The sequence below is a fragment of the Schistocerca serialis genome, chromosome 9 (assembly GCF_023864345.2).
Source record: "Schistocerca serialis cubense isolate TAMUIC-IGC-003099 chromosome 9, iqSchSeri2.2, whole genome shotgun sequence".
Lineage (NCBI taxonomy): Eukaryota > Metazoa > Arthropoda > Insecta > Orthoptera > Acrididae > Schistocerca > Schistocerca serialis.
The window spans coordinates 60,995,392-61,016,168 of NC_064646.1; the positions used below are offsets into that span (position 1 = coordinate 60,995,392).

Sequence of the window (20,777 nt, forward strand, 5' to 3'; positions counted from 1 at the left end):
CAGGTTCGAATCCTGCCTCGGGCATGGATGTGTGTGATGGCCTTAGATTAGTTAGGTTTAAGTAGTTCTAAGTTCTAGGGGACTGATGACCTCAGAAGTTAAGTCCCATAGTGCTCAGAGCCATTTGAACCATTTTGTGTGCCCACCTAGTATTACTTGTGGGCCGATTACGCGTTTTCAGGATCACGCAAGAGTTTCAAGGCCGCGCGCAGGTTCAGACGTGCCGGACCGGTTAAGACACGTACCAGATAGTTGCGCAACAACAAGCAGGGTAGGGTATAAAAGACGTGGAGAAACATTTTTGCTCACAGTTGATTCCCATTCTGTTGGCGGGAAACAACATTTTATTCAAACTGTCTTGTCCATTTGGAACGTTACGGAATATTGAGGAACCATTTGCTAGAGGTAATTCTACTCATATTCATGCATATTTGAAGCTAGCAGAACCCAAATTATTGTCAGATGTTAGGTCCGGGCTCGAATTTATGTTTGGCAGTATTAATGGTGTTTTTGATTTGCAGAAATGTAGGAGTAGAAAAAATGCTTTGATTTATATAACGAAATCTGATCCTGAACCTATATCTAACTGTAACGATTCCGCGTTGTCATTTAATGTTCGTCTTCGTCGATGGGCGGAACGTACCCAATATATTGATTATACTGATTCTTTTCTTGTCAACAATTGGTCTCGTATTAGATTTATAGAGAAATACTTTGAATCATTTCCGGCGAAGAAGTGCATTGTACGTGCTCTTTCGGAGTGTCACTTGAAGTATAATGGTTGGGCGGGCCGCGTGGTCCGTTGGTACAATGAGGCCTTTCGGTCCAAAATGGTGCGTAAGAAACAATTGTACCTTTACGGAGACACAAATATAGGCAAATCCACACTTGTTGAAAAGATAGTGTCGCATAAGCAACATGTGTATCTTCCGTTTTGTTCGGAATTTGGATTTGGCGGATATGATCCGCGTATACATAATGTTATTGTATTCGAGGAATTCGACTGGCTGCGTTGGCGTTCATATGCTTCCATTCTGAAGCGGATTGTTGAAGGGCGCCCGGTGACAGTCAATGTTAAAAATAAACCGGGTATGGTTATAAGACATACCGGACTTGTCATATTTGTGTCTAATGACTTTAATATTGGCGATGAAGCTTTGATATCACGCCTTAAAGTTATACATGCCGACTGCCATATAATTCATTGTCTAAATGTTAAGGAGGAAATGGCGTCGGACACGTCGGACGTGGAGGTCGAGCAGGAAGGTATATCCATTTCGTCGGAGGAAGATGATGACCCGGTTTCGCCGTGCACGACCGAGGCGTTGGATACGCCGTCGGAACATTCTGACTAGGCCGTATTTCGGTCGAATGTGCAAGTGGCGTACAGAATATACACAATCAGATGGCGTTCGTTTTGAATACGGAAAAATGGGAGCCACTGAGAAATACGACGAAAATGCCCATAATTTTACTACACTGAAACATTATGACACTACTGATGAATTTAAGTTCTTTTCTAATAAATATGACTCTGTAATTATTAACAAGATTGTAACGTATGTCTATAGAATTAATGTTAGGGTAGAGCGATTAACACTTGATGACAGAGCTAATAAAAAAATATTTGAAGATCAGGCTGCATTGGAGAAAGTACGTTTAGCATGTAGTAATAAGTTAGGTCCATTTAGTTTAAGGCCTGATAAATCTGCTGGTGTTCCATGGAGGAAATATTCTAGACGTAATCGTTTTAAATTTGTTACTTATTGCAAACCAGAGACTAGTGCTGATATTAGTGAAGTAAAGGGTTGGCCTGATTTAGAAAATCTTTGTAAGTCTAAGAACAAACTTTTCCATGGTGTTAATCCGTTTATTTTTTGGAAAGAAACGGAACATTGATATCTAGCCTCACTACCACACCGAATAATAAAAACATGGTCGTTACAGCATATGTGAGCAGATAAAATAACGTACAAGTAGCAAACGGGCTCCAGATGATGGTAGCACGTTACCGAAACATATCGTGCAAACTGATCACTCATACCACAAAACGAATTAAGCATAAAATTGTGTTCGTTAAAAAATGTTTTCCTAATGCACTCACGCCCCATCAGTGAGCAGTGCACACACACATGGCAAGTCTGGGAAACCAGAATCTAAATGTCGATTTTGTATAATGACAACGATGCCCAGAGTTCACGACAAAAAGTTAATTAAGAGAATGTTCTATAAAACAGACATAAGTTTTGTTCCGTGTTCATGTTGGAGAGCGGAAATTTATGTAGAGAAAGTTGAAATAGTTTCCAACGGCTGTAACAGTTAACAGATGTCATTTCGGCGAAGATATGTTATAAAATATTACAGAAGTGATTATAATTTATTAACGTAGCAGAGATTTAATAACAGTGTTGTTATGCTACAGTAGAATTCGCGGCGTCATATGATTAGAGGCAGTGTACACAATTGTCTTCGTACCAAGTTTTTATGAAGGAATTTCGTACCTGATTTACATTGTCTACCTTAAATTTAACCTAATTTTATAATGCCGCAGATTTACTATAAGAGCCCCGTAAGCGACTAGTACTCCCGGTATAAATTTTTAAAATAATTTAAAATAATCGACGAGATCAATCTGTATCATCTCGTGTTCCGCTCTGCAAACTTGGCAGAGCACGTTCAAAGTTAACACATCACATCCGCTGCATATAAACGCAAGAGAGAAACAAGAAACGTCTGCTTTGTGAGACACTTTGCCACGAAATAATAACGGCAGGCAAGGGAGTTATTTAAAGAGCTCTTGTCCCGCCTAGAGGGAGAAATTGTTTCTATTGAGTAATGAAGCTCTCGTAAATAATGATGAATGTAAATGTCAATGTTAACAGTATGAAAATTTCATGTTGTACTAAAGAGCGACTTTTCTCGCAGCCAGTTGAGTAAATGTAAATGCAAATGTAGTTGTAGAAACTGCAACTCTTATATTAGTCAAAGTCTGTAAGTCGTCAAAATACACATACACCGACTAAAGTGAAGAATGCGATACCATACTTTTCCATCGATATTATGAAATAGGCGAATGTGCGTCGGAGTATGAAACGATAGTAGCGATTATAACGTCGTGCCACTGATTATATTTTCAGCTTCAAAACAAACATCCAATTCTGAGTATGCGAATTTTAAATATAGGTAAAATTTTCAGACAAATTGCAACTACACCATAATATAGATAAAATCTTTACAGCTGAGTTGGAGACCACAATACAGTTTAAAAACTAAAAATAAAATAGTTACAAATAAGTGTGTATCAGGAGAAAAAGTGGTTTTGCAAAAATGAAAGTAACTTTATGTACCGGAGAGAGAAAGAATTAAAAGATGCTCAACATTTGACCACGATAGAAAGTACGAACTAAGAAAAATAATAGTATTTCTTGTGAAATTATCGAAAATAGTAGCGCAAAATAGTTATGCAGCTCAAGTGAAGTCTACGATACACAGTTGTCAAAAGACGTATATATCAAGAGTAACTCCATACGAAATTGTAACATAGCGTTATACAATACCATTTTCAAGAAGGTAGACACGGTATTAAGATTTTTTATCTCCTCAACAAAATTTCAGAATAATGATTTCACGAGCAACACTCCGTGATCAAAACTATCAGCAGAACCTCTTGCGTCACTGAATCCTGTGGCCACCCCTGTATTTCGCAATAAAGAACTAAAAACGCGAAAATATTTTAGAAAGTATAACTTTTAGTGATACACAGCAGAGATTAGAGGACAGTGTAAACCACAAAGCGTGTGAAATCGAACAACGCAGTAGAGGACTACAATTCAAAATATGCAATATAAGGTCACATCAAATCAGTCATTACCATTTTGTGACTGGTCATTGCCGGCGACTAGTACGGTAAATTATTCTTTACCTTTTACTCCTTACTCCTTACTTCCAGAGCGGTAAAAATATGAACAATTGCGCTATATCGCGTAAACAGAACTTTCAACCTGTCTGGAAGAGAGAACATAGGATTTGGCTGAAAACAAAGCAAGGATTCTTAAACAAATGCGCGCAAGATTATTAATACGAATGACTACTGTTTAATACGCTACCAGTACAGATTCTCGTAATTTAAATGATAAACGAGGATAAACAAAATCTGTTTTATGTGAATGTGTCTTTGTCGACTCGCTTCCTCCATTTGATTATATACTGTATATGTTTTCAAAGTTGATGGTTGCATTGTTAGGGTCTATTGAAATAATACTTAACATTGTCACAAAATTAGCAGCAGTAGTACAGAAGTGGAAATCAATATAAAGCCATGAATATTCGTAGAAAAATTATCATTGTCGGTTGGAGTAAGTTGGAAAAAGTGATCTTCAGTGATGAGAAGGAGTTTAATTTACATGGTCCGGATGGATTTCAGTATGATTGACATAATCTGAGAACAAAGCAGCGGATAAGATAGAGTAGAAAGTTGCTGGTGAAACTATTATCATTTGAGCAGCCTTCTACAGTAAACTTAAATCACGCAATGCTTGGGTGGAGAGTACAATGAACTCTAATATGTACACTGAGATGCTAGAGACGGAACGGATTAGAATGCACGAGGAGATGAAAGTCTAATGTTTCAACTAGATAATGCACAGTTGCATGTTTCTGCTACAACGAAAAAGTTATCTCAAGATAAAGGCATCGGTGTCTTCTTCTGGCCTGCACGTAGACTGGATTTTATCCCCGTCCAAAATCTTTGGGGAATATTTGCAAGGCGTGTTTATCGCAATGGAAGACAGTACCTGAGTTGAAAAAAGCGATACGAGAGGAGTTGCTGACAATTTCAATGCAAAAGCTACCAACCCTAACAAAATCAATGCCGAAGATAATTTTTGAGCCAATAAGGAAGAACGGACGTTGGACAAAGTAGTAACAATGCAATAACAAACAGGACAGTGAGTGTGTTTGTATAAAACTCTACCCCAGAAGTAAAAACACCGTATCTTGTTACTTGTGTTATGAAGGAAACTATGTAATTCCGTAATGATTGTTTACGTCTTACATGTGTCTACTACTTTCGTAATAAATAAGATAGAAGTACACTTTAGACACTGTATATTACTTTCGTAGGAACCCTGCCTTTATTCTAATTTCCACTATTTTATTCCGGAGAAGAAAACGGGAATCGACTTAGAGCTCGTTACTGGCTAGTCTCGAAATTTACTTATGTATTATCACGAGTACATTACAGTCTTGTATGCTCGGTAGGATATCAAATTTCAGATCACCGCCAAATATATTACAGTTTGTGCGAACAACAATATACATTAGAGTCACTTTATTTAATGAGTCTGAAAGTACAATGATTATTAGGTATAATTTTCTTCAACTTTAGTAAAACCAAAGAAATATCTCAGTGTTAGCAAACCATAGCGCAGAGCTAAAATATCGCTCTAACTGTAAAACTTTTGCAACAAGCGAAAAGAGTAGCCCGCTTTACGCCGTGTTCAGTATTTAAAAGAATCTTATATAGTATTATGTTCTTATATACAATACATACAGTCAATAATATCTATAGGCTAGGATGTAATTAACATTAGCTGATCGTTGCTGTAACAAAACCCACGACTGATGCGAATCGGTATGTCCTTTCTAGACCTTGTAAGTGACACCTTCCAGGGACCATCTATGACTTCACGGTACAAAGAAGTAACACATGCGCGTAACCAACGAACACTGCTATCCTTTGTATTGCTGTTTCCCCGCTGATAGCTTGTATTATTCAAGCTAAGATCTTCTCAGAAACCGGCGGTGATGTAATCTACTCTTATTTGCAAAAGTCCATGCCAGTGTGTTTCAAGTTGCCTAGGAGCTATTCTAGGTTCCAATGAAAGCAGCGCATTCATCGACCACATTCAAACTCCCTTTTTCTCTCTCCCCCCCCCCCCCCTCTCTCTCTCTCTCTCTCTCTCTCCCTCTCTCTCTCTCTCTCTCTCTCTCTCTCTCTCTCTCTCTCTCTCTCTCTCTCACACACACACACACACACACGCAGACAAGTTTTTTCATCTTTTATATAGACTGTGTAAGCTTAGCCATTTAACCTCTTTTTGAGAGTTTCTGTAACTCACTGTTCTAACAAAACTTGGACACGTTTTTTAAATGTTGAACGTGTGTGCTGCAATAATACGTAGAATGGTGGTCTAAGAACAGCTTTCAGAAAATGAAACAGCACCCACTGTGTGCTAAATCCGAAACCGGTAATGGTCTGATGTACATAAACTTTTAAAACCGTACTTGTTCCTGGGTGCTTTTTTTAAACGATAAACTTTATAATAGTGTACTACAACCACGGTTCGCAATATGTCAACTTTCGACAATTTACCGTTTACATTAGGTGAGTGTAAGGGTGGAAAGGGAAACCTATCACAAGTTCTGGATTGCATACAGCATGGTTTTCCAAAATTTATTGATAAAGAACTGGTTAAAACCATGTATTACAGTGTGCGTGTGCTTTTTATTACGATTTCTGTAACAAAACAAACTTGGCATTCGATAATGATGCTGATGAAAAGTCATTGAATACACAAGAAATTTTTGATTTTAAAGGTTTAATGGTGGTCATTAGTTCCTGTGGTGTAGTGAGCGACCTTTTCATATTACTGGAGTTATTTGTAATGGTTAGTCAGAAATATTCCATGGCAGTATCTACTGAACCTGCTAAGCTCATCTTTTCAGTAACTCTGATGAAATGCTTCTTAAAATGTTTTACAGTACTGCTTACATGTGTTACCAACGTATCGTTTACTCTTAGTGCTACCCGCTCCTCTTCATTTCTGGTTCTACCCTTTCTCATACTTCACTATATTCCAAATTGTCTATTTTGTTATCATTTCTATAATGCTTTTGCTTTGATGTCTATATTACTATCTTAAATATTTTGCAGTATGAGATATATTATCAACATCAGAACTTCTAACAGATACAGTTTCCTTGATGTGATACAAGACACCTTTATTTTGTGAGTAATCCGTAGATTCTTTGTACAATGGGTTACTTTTGAGGGAAAACAACTTTCAAATAAGGTAAGGATTTTATTAACTAAACTACTGTTTCAAGAAATTATAACTGTATACGTCACTTCAGTAGCTCATGTCTTTCAGGAGTCCCCTAAAACAACCAATTTTTTACTTATGACTACATTCTGGACGTCAGCTTTATTAGATGTCCTATCCTGATAAGTACGAGGGCGGTTCAGAAAGTAACCTCCGATTGGTCACAGTGCGGGTTGTGGGGGGAGTAGCGACGCCATCTGTGCGTTCACGCACTCAACAGGTCAGTCGGCATCAAGTCGTTGTCGAGTGAACGTCGTACCTGCGCTAGTTTAGTTTTTGTGGCAGTTTGAAATGTGTGCTGCAATAGAAAACCCCGCCAAATGTGAAGTGCATGCTGTCATAAGGTTTTTTACAGCCAACGGATATTCTGCAGCAGCTATTCATCGTGAGCTTTGTGCCGTGTACGGACCAAGAGTTATGAGTGAAGGAGTTGACCGTGAATGGGTACGTTTATTTAAAAGTGGACGAGAAAACGTTCATGATGAAGAGAGGAGTGGTAGACCATCATTGGTGACTGACGAACTCGTTCAGACAGTTGATGCAAAAGTTCGTGAAAATCGACGTTTTTCAATGTCGGAGTTGTCTACTGGATTTCCACAGATTTCTAAGACTCTCTTGTACGAGATAGTGACAGCAAGATTGGGTTACCGTAAGTTCTGTGCACGATGGGTGCCCAAAATTCTTACCGACCACCACAAAACTCAAAGAATGGCCTCTGCATTTGACTTTCTGTCACGTTATGAGGACGAAGGAGAACCATTGTTAAACAGAATCATGACCGGTGACGAAACCTGGATTAAGTACGTGAACCCTGAGACAAAAGAACAATCAAAGATGTGGGCACATTCAAATTCGCCTACCAAACCAAGAAAAGCCTCGCAAGATTTTTCTGCCAGAAAACTGATGGCAACGGTGTTTTGGGATGCCAAAGGGGTGTTGTTGGTTGAATTCATGGAACGTGGTACGACCATTAATCAAGACGTGTACTGTGAAACAATAAAAAAGTTACGACGGGCTATACAGAACAAACGCCGTGGTATGCTGACTTCCGGTATCGTTTTTTTTGCACGATAACGCCCGTCCTCACTCTGCTCGCAGAACAACGCGGCCCTTCTTGAGTCCTTCAAGTGGGACGTTATCAACCATCCACCTTACAGCCCAGACCTGGCGCCAAGTGATTATCACCTCTTCATGCATTTGAAGAAATGGCTCGGGTCACAGCGGTTTGATGACGACGAAGAGCTCAAAGATGCGGTCACCGGCTGGCTCCAGGCACAAGCGGGTGATTTTTATGCAGAAGGAATTTCAAAGCTTGTGAAGAGATACGATAAGTGCCTCAATCGCTATGGAGACTATGTAGAGAAATAGTGCAAAGATGTAGTTGTAAGATGTATATATTAAAATATTTTTATTTAACTTGGTGTATTTTTTTAAATCAACCGGAGGTTACTTTCTGAACGGCCCTCGTACTTAAGTTCAACAAAAGGAGCTGCATGTCATGGTCTGAAAGGCTATCGTTCGTTGGTATTGTAATATAATTTTGTTTCATATAATTTTGATCATTAGGTCTTCCCATAAGGATATTAAGGATGACTGTGCTTGAACAACTACCTACACTCCCTAGTTGGGAAGTCTATAGTAGGTATTAAGTAGAATGACTAAAACAAACTCTTACTGGTAGAGTTTTTGAGAAAATATACATTAAAATCATCAGTAAACACTTTTTTTGCCATTAAATGGGTCACGAGAAGCTTCGTGGTTTACATTTTGTATCAGTTCAGAGGAAGTAATATCTCGTAGCTGCACAAATTATTTTTTTAATATGAAATAAGGAAAAAAGAATCTTAATCCTCTTCTAAAGAAGTAATAACAACTTTCAGATGTAAAGCTGACGATCTGTGCAAGATCAGCTTTGTTCTAACAGTTCGGTTAAAAGGGATATGTCAGACGCCTTTTGCAGCTCCCATGATTTTGAGGGGTTCAACGTGTAAGTGGCTGTTTAGGTTCTTATGTTGGTAACGTCACGTAGCGCTCTGTATGAAAATCACTGGCTGTGCTGTGTGCAGTCTGTGGCTGGTTTGCATTGTTGGAATTTTTGCTATTGTAGTGTTGGGCATTTCGATGTGAACAGCGCATAGCGTGGCGCAGTTGGAGGTGAGCCGCCAGCAGTGGTGGATGTTGGGAGAGAGATGGCGGAGTTTTGAGAGCGGATAATCTGGACGTGTGTCCATCAGAAAGAATAAATTTGTAAAACTGTATGTCATATAATGACTTTTGAACACTATAAGGTAAATACATTGTTTGTTCTCTAGCAAAATCACCGAGCGAGGTGGCGCAGTGGTTAGCACACTGGACTCGCATTCGGGAGGACGACGGTTCAATCCCGTCTCCGGCCATCCTGATTTAGGTTTTCCGTGATTTCCCTAAATCGCTTCAGGCAAATGCCGGGATGGTTCCTTTGAAAGGGCACGGCCGATTTCCTTCTCCATCCTTCCCTCACCCGAGCTTGCGCTCCGTCTCTAATGACCTCGTTGTCGACGGGACGTTAAACACTAATATCCTCCTCCTCCTCCTTTAGCAAAATCTTTCATTTGCTGACTATGCCTATCAGTAGTTAGTGCCTTCAGTAGTTAGAATCCTTTATTTAGCTGGCAGTATTGGCGTTCGTTGTATTGCAGTAGTTCGCGTAACGAAGATTTTTGTGAGGTAAGTGCTTCATGAAAGGTATAGGTTATTGTTAGACAGGGCCATTCTTTTGTAGGGATTATTGAAAGTGAGATTGCGTTACGGTAAAAAAAATATTGTGTGTCAGTTTAGTGTTGATCAGAATAAGTAAAGAGAGAAATGTCTGAGTACGTTCAGTTTTGCTCAGTTGTTTGAAAAACAAACAACGTAAGAGGTTTTCCAGCACAGTCATTCCTAATTTTTCTAAGGGGATGTTTCAAACGGACCACACAACGGACCTATTTTTGTTTCACACAAATAGATAGAATCCTCTCGAAAACAAAGAAAACTGTGCAACATTACAATTAATCATCTGCTGTGATTCCTGTACGTCACTGAGCCACCTCAGAAAGTGACGAAAAGTGGAGACGAATACAATGACAAATACGCAGAAGACGTCTAAGGAGATATGCATGCCGACATAACATTTCAAGACCTCTGTGAATCAAAGGGGACCTCAATGATATTCTCTCCGATTTAAATTTGTCGAAGCAGTTGCTGAGCTTCTAGCTCTACAATCAAAAGGATACGACTGACTGTTCTATCGGGCCCTTTTTTCTTGCCGTAGTGGTAGTAGTACGGTGGTGAAGTTTTATGTATGATTTCTTGCTTTCTTGCCGAAGATGACGAGTTAACTTTTGTATATGTGGGCGCACTGCTCCCCGTGTAACTGCTGTAAAACAACGACACAAGTGAACACAGCCTGGTTTATCGTCACTTTTCACTCTGTGTAAGGTACAAAAAGATGCTTTCAAATGCTTGGGAATCGTACAAATGCTAAAGATGCACGGTGCTACATAACAAGCTGTATCTATGATTATCCAAGCCTATGCAAAAATGGAGCACTTTATTTCCAGTTGGGTTAATAAGGTTCTTAATTGAATTATCTTTCTCGCATATCTAGCAATAGACAACCTAATTATCCTATGAAATGTAATACTGTTTGTCCCAACTAGCTTGGTTGGCCGAAAAACCAAAGATTCTAACTGTTATTCCCTACTAAAATCACTCAAATAATTGACTCCTAGTTAGCGTAATGTTCGCTACCTTAAAATTCCAGGAAGAAAATATCAATGTTATCACTTCAATGCTGTTCACTGTCCATATTCTTTATCTGTAAATAATTTCAGACTCTCTGTCTCAGGAAATAAGCCATGTTAATTCTTCAACTGATTTCTCAGACTTGAGAGAAAGTGGTGATCTTTGGAATGAATGTCGACCGCACGGCGAATTCGCTTTTAGGAATAAATCGGATAAAACACAGTTTCAACAATACTGATATATTGCTTCAACTTCTACTTCAATTACACATCACACCGAAGCGACCAGCGCTAACGAACAAGGCACTTACAGAACAGATCTGAACACATAGAGCGCGTAGAATGAATGTTCCGGGCTAATCTAAAACAAGCTACGGCGTTGAGATACAATTTCTTTTAGTACCTTTGCTCTTAGTTACTATTCTTGTCCTTTTAAAGACTTTTTACTGAAATACGAGCTTGGTTTGAAAAGTTCTTGGGACGGAATAGAAAAAAGTACTTACATCACTGAAGCTTTTTATACTTTTCAATGCAATCTCCTTGTAGATTAATGCACTTGATCCCACGATGTTCCAATGCCTTGGTCCTATCTCCTCCAGGCCTGCAAAATAGTTGTCAACTCCGGCTATCAGTTCTTCGTTTGACGTGAATCTTCGTGCACCAAGAAAAAATTTCACTTTTGGGAAGAGATGGAAGTCTGATGGAGGCATGTCAGGTGGATAAGGTGGGTGTGGCAACAATTTTGCCATGGCGACGGCACTTGAGTACGGGCGCTAGTCAAGAGTCGCGGCACCCATCTTGCAGATAATTTTTTTCATTTCTAATTCTGCAATTAAATGTGATATACCCTTTCAGATGACGTCTGGCAAGTGTGAGCAATTCACGCACTTTCAATCGGCGATCTTCCTGACCATTTTGTGGACTTTTGCAATGATTTCTGGAGTACTGACACAACTTGCCCGACCACTGCGCGGATCATCATCTAAGCTCTCTCTCGACCAAATTCAAATTCATTTGTCTACTTGGCAACAGTTGAATATGAAGGAGCAGTGTCCCCCAGTGTATTCTGGAAATCGGCATGAATGTCCTTTGCTTTCATACCTGTCTTTACAAAGTACTTAATCACTACTCGAATCTCGACTTTTTGCATCTTCACGAATCACTACGTGGGAGCAACAACAGATCCACGCGACCGGCACAGCTCTGACGTGGCACATGTTTCCAGGCGACAGTCCAACGAATATCACATGAACAACTCGCTGCACTAGCGCTGATCTCTCGTGATGATTCCGAGAACTTTTCAAACCACCCTCGTATTATTCAAACAGCTTTTGGGAAACATTTTGTTGGAAGAAGGAATGAATTAAAACCATCTGTTAATTACCCACCGAAATGAGCGAGTGGTTACAGTGTTTATCGTGACCGTCTTACTGTTCACATACACACATTAGGACCAGGTAGATAAAATAACCCGGCATGTTAGGAACTCAGGGAAATTGAATGAAAGTGCTGGAGCATGTAGCCAGAGGTCTCCTCTCGTGCACAGAAAGGTAGACATAACGTGGCCTGAGGTCCACCTCACAGTAGCGCCAATTAGGGCTGTCCACGCAACACGCCGCAGTTAAAGGAACGGGAAAAGACACTGTGTGTCAATCAGTGAGCAGTTACGGTGCACTGTGGTGGTTTTCTTCGATAACATGGCCTGTGGAGAACGTCTGGATCAGTTCACACAGGAAGAATCACTAGCAAACTGGAAGAAGGATTAAGTGTGAAGAGTGTAGCTCAGGGGTCTGGTAATACTCACAGCACTGTTTCACGTGCACGGGGAGCGTTTCGAACCACAGATACTGCTGTGTCTTTCCTGTTCGTCTCACTGCGTATTTATTTCCATTACCTTCTGTACTTCACTGCAGCTGTTCTTTCTGCTTATTGTCTCGGCCGGAGTGGCCGAGCGGTTCTAGGCGCTACAGTCTGGAACCGCGCGACCGCTACGGTCGCAGGTTCGAATCCTGCCTCGGGCATGGATGTGTGTGATGTCCTTAGGTTAGTTAGGTTTAAGTAGTTCTAAGTTCTAGGGGACTGATGACCACAGATGTTAAGTCTCATAGTGCTCAGAGCCATTTGAACCATTTTTTGAAATCCGCTAAATTTCGATTACGCGTTAAGTCACACAAATCTGAAGGCTGTAAATTCAACTAAATACTTGGGAATTATAGTTACAAAAAACTTAAATTGGAACGATCAAATAGATAATGTTGTAGGTAGAGCAAACCAAAGACTGCGATTCATTGGCAGAACACTTAGAACGTGCAGCAGATCTACTAAAGAGATTGCTTACACCACACTTGTTCGCCCTATCCTGGAGTATTGCTGTGCGGCGTGGGATCCACATCAGATGGGACTGACGGATGACATTGAAAAAGTTCAAAGAAGGGCGGCTCGTTTTGTGCCATCGCGAAACAGGGGAGATAGTGCCACAGACACGATACGTGAATTGGAGTGGCAATCATTAAAACAAAAGCGGTATCATCGCGACGGTAACTTCTCATTAAATTTCAATCATCAGTATTCTTCTCCGATTGTGAAAACATTCTGTTGGCATCCACCTAACGTACATAGGAAGAAAAGATCATCACGATAAAATAAGAGCAATCAGGTCTCGCACAGAAAAATTTAAGTGCTCTTTTTTTTCGCGGGCCGTTCGAGAGTGGAACGGTAGAGAGACGGCTTAAAGGTGGTTCATTGAACCCTCTGCCAGGCTCTTTATAGTGAATTGTAGAGAAATCACGTAGATGAAGATGTAGATGTAGAATGGATACAGGTGATCAGACGGGATGCATACGAACGTGTCACCTGTCAGAGTCGTACCTAGACATATCAGGGGTCCCACATCACTCCAGCTGCACACGGCCCACACCACTACAGAACCCCCACCAGCTTGAACAGTCCCCTGCCGACATGCAAGATCCATGGATTCATGAGGTTGTCTCCATAGACGTACACGTGTATCCGCTCGATACAATTTGAAGCGTGACTCGTCCGACCAGGTAACATGTTTCCAGTCTTCAACAGTCCAATGACTGTATTGTCGGGCCCATCTTTGTGTCGTGCAGTCATCAAGGTAACACGAGTGGGCCTTCGGCTCCGAAAGCCTATATCGATGATTCGTAGAATGGCTCGCACGCTGACACTTGCTGATGGCCCAGTACTGAAATCTGCAGAAATTTGAGGAAGGGTTACACTTCTGTCATGCTGAACGATTGTCTTCAGTCGTCGCTGGTCCCGTTCTTGCAGGATCTTTTTTCGGACGCAGCGATGTCGGAGATTTGATGTTTTACCAGATTCCTGATATTCACGGTACACTCATGAAATGTTCGTATGGGAAAATCCTCACTTCATCGCTACCTCGGAGATGCTGTGTCGCAGCGCTCGTGCGCCGACTACAGCACCACATTCAAATTCTCTTAAATCTTGATAACTTGCCATTGTAGCAGCAGTAAGCTATCTAGCAACTGCACCAGACACTTATTGTCTTATACAGGCGTTGCCGACCGCAGCGCCGTCTTCTGCCTGTTGGCATATCTCTCTATTTGAATACGCACGCCTATACCAGTTTTTTGGGCGATTCAGTGTATATTTCTTGAATGACCATTTTCATTTCTTCCTGGAAACTCTGTCGTCGTTAGTGATGGACATGGTGAACAGTTATGCTATAACATTTTGTTGTGACGTAACAAGACTGTTACGCCACACTGAAGCAGCCGAAAGAAAGGCACGCGTACACACACGCCGACTGGCGTCAAGTCTGGAACAAGATACGTTATGACTGCTATCAAGAAAATACGTAGCTTTGGAATATACTTAACTTTATTTACTCCTTGTGATACATCTCTCTTGACTATACAAATGAGACTCGTAAGATACATGCACTGTTACAATTGGCGCCTTGCTAGGTCGTAGCCATGGACTTAGCAGAAGGCTATTCTAACTGACTCTCGGCAAATGAGAGGAAGGCTTTGTCCGTATTGTCGCTAGCAATGTCGTCGTACAACTGGGACGAGTGCTCGTCCGTATCTCGAGAACTGCCTTGTGGTGGCGCTAGGTCTGCGATCACACAGTGGCGACACGCGGGTCCAACATGTACTAAATGGACCGCGGCCGATTTAAGCTACCACCTAGCAAGTGTGGTGTCTGGCGGTGACACCACACATTTCTGAAATGGAAAAGCATCATCAAGGCGAAGGAGAAATTTTTAAGTATTTTATTCTTTTTTACTCTTATGTTGTATCTTTGATTCCTTCGTATACCGACATGTTCCCTTTTTTTTTTAGGTCGTGTTGTGAGCGCGTGTCATTTGGCCAGCATGTATCGATCGGTAAGACCCAAAATGTTTCACTTGAAAGGAATTTTTCGCTTGAAAGGAAATCAAAATTTTTAAGAAATATTGAAAGACGCTCTTTTTCGAATCGACTGTCTGTCAAGAACATATTTCAGAAAAGAGGAAAAAGGAAGGTGATGAAAGTAATGACTTCATATCTCGTGCCTAAGGAGCGTGCAAAACTGAGCGACGAAGAGCAAATAAGTATGATACGGCAAGATTTGACGCTGTCGAGTGCTTAGCAGTCTTTACAAGATGTCCGTGTCCTCTCATTTGGCTGCCTTTTTCTTTTGCCTTTTGTGATGAAGATGGTGTGCGGAACCGTGTTTATCTGCTGGCTGCCGTTTGATGCCCGTAAATTGTGAAGTGTTTACTTCACGCTCCAACACTCGCGGTAACCCGGAACGAAATTTGGCTCTGATGACCTCTACGTTGACAGGATATAAAAGTCTCATCTTTTTTCCTACATTCGAAAAAAGAATATGTGTGTAAAACACACACTAGTAGTAATAACACTGATTTTTTGGTACGTCTACGTACAAATTTCATTGCTATATACGAGTAACTGTCTCTTCCGTGTGACGAGTTGCCTCATCACTGAACACCAGAGATCAAGACAGTCATCTTCCTGCTGCGACACTTCAGTTTCAAAGTTATAACACACCTTGTGATTATACTCAAAGTGCAGTTACTCAGCCGGCCGAAGTGGCCGTGCGGTTAAAGGCGCTGCAGTCTGGAACCGCAAGACCGCTACGGTCGCCGGTTCGAATCCTGCCTCGGGCATGGATGTTTGTGATGTCCTTAGGATAGTTAGGTTTAACTAGTTCTAAGTTCTAGGGGACTGATGACCTCAGCAGTTGAGTCCCATAGTGCTCAGAGCCAGCCAGCAGTTACTCACGGAGGTCCAACGTGCACTGTAATTATCGCATGGCAGCGAAATGTGGGATGTATGCTAGAGCATTAATTGGGAACCGATCTACGCTGGAAAAAAGTTAGTCCTAATTTTGGACACGAACTGCAAATCTGGGGCTACGCACTGTATGACGGTATGACATCGATGCTGTTATTTAAGTCATAACATACGTGTACAGTATGGCTATCAAGGAAGAGAGATCTTGAGCTGTTAGTGATTGTGTGAACGGCAGCAGATGCAGTGCTGCTTTGAGACAGGTCTGAGGAGAGGCTCAATGTCATCTACTGGTTTAAAGAAGATAACGAAATTCGAAAACACGGGTGAGCTTGGCGCGTCACCTGGAAGAGAAAGACGTCCTATTGCGGTGGAAGTTACTGACGAGGTTTCTGTTGCTGTAACTGACTACTCAGCACGTGCCTCGGGTAGCACCAGTGCTGGTGCAGCGTCACGAGGATTGTCCATCCCATGGCTAGCAGTGCGGGAAGTTTTGCGGTCTGTATTACTCTGGTAGCCAGATGGTGCAGTAACTGAAACCCCATGATACGCAGAAACGTTCTTCGAACCTACAATTACAGATAAAAAGGTGTGGGGCGAAAGATTAGGGCCCCTGTACCATCATGTGGCATTTCCTGTTACTACCTCACTGACAAATGCCTCTGAAATAGACAGGCCTTAATAAGAGTTTCAGCTAACCCAAATTATGAAACAGCTGTTAATTAAAAAGGGAAAGGCAGGCCTCCACTACTCTAAAGATTAATCATTTTATAATAGATATGCGATTTGTTAAATAATATCCAAAGTTGGCTTTTGTTTTCACACGTTTGACTCAAGGACAAGTAAATTCCAGTTTCAATTAATTCATTCTTGTCGACGAGAACTACCCCGCAACAATAATTTGCAACACATCTAACAGCTAACGAATCTAGTTACCAATCACCACAACAATAACTACTGGTGCCCAGTGCTCCACTTTAACGGTACACCATTACGCGCTATGCTCTCTATGTGGTGTCACCGCCAGACACCACACTTGCTAGGTGGTAGCCTTTAAATCGGCCGCGGTCCGTTAGTATACGTCGGACCCGCGTGTCGCCACTATCAGTGATTGCAGACCGAGCGCCGCCACACGGCAGGTCTAGAGAGATTTCCTAGCACTCGCCCCAATTGTACAGCCGACTTTGTTAGCGATGGTTCACTGACAAATTACGCTCTCATTTGCCGAGACGATAGTTAGCATAGCCTTCAGCTACGTCATTTGCTACGACCTAGCAAGGCGCCATTACCAGTTACTATTGATGCTGTAAAACATGTACCGTCACGAGCGATGTTCACCAATTGTGGATTAAAGTTAAGTATTCCAGCAGGTACGTACGTTATTGGCTATATTAATTACCTTGTCCTGTTCCAGATCTCACGCCAGCCTGCGTGAGCTTAAACGCGTGCCTTTCGGCTTCCTCATAGTGGCTTGGCTGTCTTGCCAAGCCACAACACTCTACATGCCAAATCATCAGCCCAAACCAGCTATTTCGCGCGCAGCAGAGCTTAGCACGCCTTCCGATAGATACATTTTGAAATAAGCCAGCTTAACAGTGCTAAATCTGCATAGGTGCTACTTATGCTAGGTAACTAATCAGTACACCATCTAAAATCTACATCCATACTCCGCAAGCCACCTGACGATGTGTGGTGGAGGGGACTTTCAAAAAAATGGCTCTGAGCACTATGGGACTTAACTTTTGAGGTCATCAGTCCCCTAGAACTTAGAACTACTTAAGCCTAACTAACCTAAGGACAGCACACACATCCATGCCCGAGGCAGGATTTGAACCTGCGACCGTAGCGGTCGCGCAGCTCCAGACTGTAGCGCCTAGTACCGCTCGACCACTGTGGCCGGCGGAGGGTACTTTGAGTACTTGTGTCGGTTCTCCCTTCTACTCAAGTCACGTATTGTTCGTGGAAAGAAAGATTGTCGGTATGCCTCTGTGTGGTCTCTAATCTCTGATTTTATCCTCATGGTCTCTTCACGAGATATACGTAGGAGTGAGCAATATACTGCTTGACTCCTCGGTGAGGGTATGTTCTCTAAACTTCAACAAAAGCCCATACCGACTACTGAGCGTCTCTCCTGTAGAGTCTTCCACTGGAGTCTATCTATAATCTCCCTAACGCTTTCGCGATTACTAAATGATCCTGTAACGAAGCGCGCTGCTCCCCGTTGGAACTTCTTTATCTCCTCTATCAACCCCACCTGGTACGGATCCCACGCTGGTGAGCAATATTCAAGCAGTGGACGACCAAGTGTACTGTAACCTACTTCCTTTGTTTTCGGATCGCACTTCCTTAGGATTCTTCCAATGAATCTCAGTCTGGCATCTGCTTTACCGACGATCAACTTTATATGATCATTCCATTTTAAATCACTTCTAATGCCTACTCCCAGATAATTTATGGAATTAACTACTCCCAGTTGCTGACCTGCTATATTGTAGCTAAATGATAACGGATTTTTCTTTCTACGTATTCGCAGCACATTACACTTGTCTACATTAAGATTCAATTGCCATTCCCTGCACAAAGCGTCAATTAGTTGCAGATCCTCGTGTATTTCAGTACAATTTTCCTTTGTTACAACCTCTAGATATACTACAGCATCATCTGTAAAAAGCCTCGATGAACTTCCGATGTTATCCACAAGGTCATTTATGTATATTGTGAATAGCAAGGGTCCTACGACACTCCCCTGCGGCACACCTGAAATCAGTCTTACTTCGGAAGACTTCTCTCCATTGAGAATGTCATGCTGCGTTCTGTTATCTAGGAACTCTTCAATCCAATCACACAATTGTTCTGATAGTCCATATGATCTTACTTTGTTCATTAAACGACTGTGGGGAACTGTATCGAACGCCTTGCGGAAGTCAAGAAACACGGCATCTACCTGGTAACCCGTCTCTATGGCCCTCTGAGTCTCGTGGACGAATAGAGCGAGCTGGGTTTCACACGATCGTCTTTTTCGAAAACCATACTGATTCCTACAGAGTAGATTTCTAGTCTCCAGAAAAGTCATTATAGTCGAACATAATACGTGTTCCAAAATTCTATAGTTCTGCACATCTGTTCGACGTCCCTTCTTAAAAACGGGGATGACCTGTGCCCTTTTCCAATCCTTTGGAACGCTACGCTGTTCAACAGACCTACGGTACACCGCTGCAAGAAGGGGGGCAAGTTCCTTCTCGTACTCTGTGTAAAATGGAACTGGTATCCCATCAGATCCAGCGACCTTTCCTCTTTCTTAGGATTTTCTGCTAAGTCAGTATACAGAACTTTACTTCCGAATTCTTAAGAGAGCGTGGTGCACTCGCATCTTACATAGAATTAGGGGGCAGCCGTATTGGGCACAAGAAAATTTCTTTCACTCGTACTTAATTAAAACTACGGTTCTGACAAAGAGCATCAAAAGGCTACGCCAATTGCGCTTTATCAAATTACAAAATCATCAGTTTTTTTTTCTCACGCCGAATATGGCAAACACGCTTCCTGGTATGTTTCACAAGGATACATACGGTGTGTAATGCTTTCACAGGCACTGCCGCTAAAGGCGCAACCCTCCCGTTTCACCGCCGTGGCGCCGGAAAAACAAGTCTGAACAAGAACATCAAATACAACCGTCCACGACCACCACACATGTATAATGTCATTAATCACGTTCCGCCACAGGAGTGTAAAACGTCACTGTGGGATAGTTAAAGCAATAAACACGGAGAGAGAGAGAGACTAAGCAAATGGTTCAAATGGCTCTGAGCACTATGCGACTTAACATCTGATGTCATTATTCCCCTAGAACTTGGAACTACTTAAACCTAACTAACCAAAGGACATCACACACATCCATGCCCGAGGCAGGATTCGAACCTGCGACCGTAGCAGTCGCGCGGTTCCGGACTGCGCGCCTAGAACCGCTCGACCACCTCAGCCGGCAGAGACTAAACGTCCCACGGCTTGCTGTTAGCCTCAAGCCAGACACAGAATAACAGCAACACAGTGCGACAACGGAGGAACAACTGACGCGAGCCGCACTCCGTGGCCACAGACAAAGGCAACATTGACCTTGTTCCGAACCTGTTGATGGTGCATAAGACCCACCACACAAAGTCCGCAGTTAGTGTGTTGCGTCTCCTGCCCAGATGCTTCCATAAAACTCGTCTTGATCGCTGAACACGCAACAACACTATAAGATGATTTCTCTAACCAATATTGAACACTCGCCAAAGTAGCAAGGCCAAGGAGCTTGTAGTAACAGCAACGATGAAACAAAACGCAAACTGCAAGCCACTCACAACTTCGCCGACCGGAGCATGTCTACGGAAAACTACCACGAACTACGATGCACTAAAACACTTAATAGCAGACCCGTGGTGCGACACCAAACGATATCATCACAAAGTAAACGAACGGTCTCCATTCAGTATTCTTTGCAATAACGTCCCCGGACACTATTTTAATATCCTCAGATCAAACCGACACGTCAACAAATCGTGCGTAATCCAGAGTGCAAAAGCTGCGGAGCAACGATATGGCCACGGACACCAGCCATCAACACCTGGCGGGCAAGGCTATAC

General features: G+C 42.0%; 1 protein-coding gene across 1 annotated transcript in view; it reads left to right on the top strand.

The window, feature by feature from the left end:
* The first annotated feature begins 317 nt into the window (after positions 1–317).
* Positions 318–20,777, top strand: part of LOC126419044 (fatty acyl-CoA reductase wat-like) — a 250,451-nt gene continuing 229,991 nt past the window's right edge. Inside the window, exon 1 of the mRNA XM_050086115.1 lies at positions 318–405. The gene's annotated coding sequence lies outside the window, so the exon portion shown is untranslated. The remainder of the gene's footprint in view (positions 406–20,777) is intronic.